A 2740-nucleotide genomic window follows, 5' to 3' on the forward strand; every position below is an offset into this window, starting at 1 on the left:
TCTCTTGCTTCCTCAGTCCAGTCCAAAACAGGCTCTGATATCCTGGCCTTTGAATTATGTTAACTGGATTTGGACGTTGCGTCATCCAGTTCTTCGCAAGTCATATTTGGTCTGGCCCAAACTCCTACCTGACCCCGGGTTACCTTGCTCCCTGGTGAATCTCCCCCTCTTTCAGGTCTGTGCTTGCTGTGGTATAGACATCTATCCCTCCTTCTCTCCTCAGGTTCCTACTGGGTCCAATCCTGTCTGGAGATGTCTGGAGTCAATGGCATCTCTTTGGGTGAGTCCTTCAGCCCTCTAGGGCTTGGCTTATCTTCATATGCCCCTTTCCAGGGCAGCCACCACTTCCCTCAGTGGGGCTCGGTCCTGCTTCAGGCCCACCGGGGAATCTACTTCTGGTCCCCCGCACCTCTCTTCCGCTGGGCTTTTTATCCCGGCTCCAAGGGACTGGCCAGTGAATCAGCGCCAGCACACCACCATAAAGTGTGCCCATGCCGGCGCGAGAGCCAGTCCTGGCTCCTCCCGGCTCCACGGTTCCTTTTTTTTCTCTTTGACGTGGCATCGTCTCGTTCCATGGTTTCACTTTCACCACGCTCCCAGTTCAGCACAGCATCCTGCCAGCTCTGCTCATCCCTCATCCAAGGTAAGTCTCTCCTCATAGCTCTGTGCCTGCCACTGTAAGTTTTAAAATCAAGTTATTGTGACTTAAAATCACAAACTGAAAAAAAAAAACAATTACAGAAAGAGAAGCTTTAGCCACCATCTTTATTCTATTGATATTTGCTACAGTAGAAATATGTTTAAGAAAAACACATTTTCTGTCTGAACCAACAGTACAAATATAATGGTTTGGAAATAAGATATTTAAATGTTTTAAGTCTTTTTGTTTACTATAACAATAGAACAAGTGTTGAAAACCATCTAACTTTAAAAGACTGCTGGATACTAGTTAAATTAAATGAATTTATATGCTTTGGATTTTCCATGTTACTTATAACACAACACTCTGGCAATCAAGACCAGAAAGAAGTTTCAGAGATCAGGATATCTGGGGAAGCAGATACCTGGAAATGACAGAGATGGAGGATAAAAGAGAGAAAGTGGTTCCAGAGTCTCCTCTGGGAAAAACTACAAGCCACTTTTCTATTTTGGACCTAGGCCCAGGTTTGTAGTATAACATAAGCCCCCCTCAGCCAACCAGAACCTCTTGCATCAAAATATACAACACCAATTAGAGCAGCATTTCTCAACCCATGGGTCATGACCCAAAAGTGAGTCACAAGAATATTTCAAAGAGTCATGAGCAAGTGAGGGGGAAAGGGCCAGGGGGGCTGCACGGTCAGGCCAGGCCAGTCCCGTGCTTGCAGGGGTGGGGCAGCTGGGAGATGTTATACAGGGGCAAGAGGGACCATGATCAGGCTGCCTGGCACCAAACCACAGCCCCAGCCCAGGGCAGGGGGTGCCACAGGCCTCCTCTCCTCCTCCCTCCAACCCATGCCAGGCAGACTAGCTCCACTGCTGCCCGCATGAACTGGAGCCACTGCAGCCACCGCACTCCGGCCAGAGCAGGATGGAGCAGCTGAGAGGTCCCTTCAGCAGAACTGGAGGGGGGAGCAGGGGCCTGCAGGTTGGGAGTGAGGGGCCCCAGCATTTGGCCTGCTCGTTTATCCATCACCATTGCTGGAAATGCAACAAAATAACTCATCATTTGGCATGTGGCTGAGCAGCTGCAGCTCTCTCCCTTTCTATTTGCATGTAATATCTGGATTCAAAGTTCCTGGATTCAGAGTTCCCAGGTTCCCTCACCCTTCCTTTTCCTTCAACCCAACTCACTTCCTTGCTATGCTGGAAGCATATCCCCATCCGCTCCCCCCTCGCTAGGCCTGTTGAATTAGCTCTCAGCAATTCTGCTTGTGCAGAGCCAGCAAGACTCAAAACCTTGAGCAGACAAAGTTCAGATGCTCCGCCCCCCAGCCCAGCCAGCTCCTCATGCAAAGTTGCAGGAGCAGGGCTCTTGGCACTACTTGGCCTGCTGACTATGGCAAGAGCAGAGGACTGGCAGATCCCTCTTCCAGCCACATGCTCACTCTCCTCTGGTAGCATTCCCTGCACTCCCTCACTTTTCCTCCCCGATTGCACCATTTTCAGCTGCTGCTCCCACATCCCCACACATATCTGCACACCTCAACCAGCCTTGAAGTGGGGATCTTTAACCCTCCTCTCCTCTCACTGGCTGCAGGGAGGGTACGGGCTGCTGGGGATGGAGGAGGGGGTATCAGTCAGAGGCATCAGGGAGAGGCGAGGGAGGTGATTGATGCGGGTGTCTCAGTTGGTCCCTGCCTCTGCTTGTGTCTCCTGGAGATGTGTGAAGTGGGCTGGGGGGGGCCCAGACAGGCCTGTCTGCTGCCTTAGTCACCACAGCTACTTCACTCCCTCAGCCTCCAGCTGCATCCAGAGCAGAAGAGTGATTGGCCCACTGCCCAGCAGTCCTGTGAATGTGAGCAGAGGGCAGTGGGGAGGGAGGGGAGATGCCCCTGGCATGAGAAAGGGTATGGAGAAAGGGGGAGCCTTGTGCCCCTCACATCTGCTCCTGAGGGTGCCCACACTGCTTTGCCAGGACCTCTGCAAGGGAGACATCTCCAAGATTTCGGAGCTCAGAGACTTTATGCACAACGACATACTCCATCATGCCACACCTGTGTTGCATAAATTGCTGATTTTATCCCCGGAGGCTAGTCCA

The 2740-nt window shown here is 51.7% G+C and overlaps 1 long non-coding RNA gene across 2 annotated transcripts in view; it reads right to left on the reverse strand.

Annotated features, from left to right (window-relative positions):
- Positions 1-174: 174 nt before the first annotated feature.
- Positions 175-2740, reverse strand: part of LOC109291699 — a 13873-nt gene continuing 11307 nt past the window's right edge. For both annotated transcript variants that reach the window (XR_002095926.1, XR_002095925.1), the window contains one exon: positions 175-718. This is a non-coding gene — a long non-coding RNA (uncharacterized LOC109291699). The remainder of the gene's footprint in view (positions 719-2740) is intronic.

The sequence above is a fragment of the Gavialis gangeticus genome, unplaced genomic scaffold (genome assembly GCF_001723915.1).
Source record: "Gavialis gangeticus isolate Ggan-Ray unplaced genomic scaffold, GavGan_comp1, whole genome shotgun sequence".
NCBI lineage: Eukaryota > Metazoa > Chordata > Crocodylia > Gavialidae > Gavialis > Gavialis gangeticus.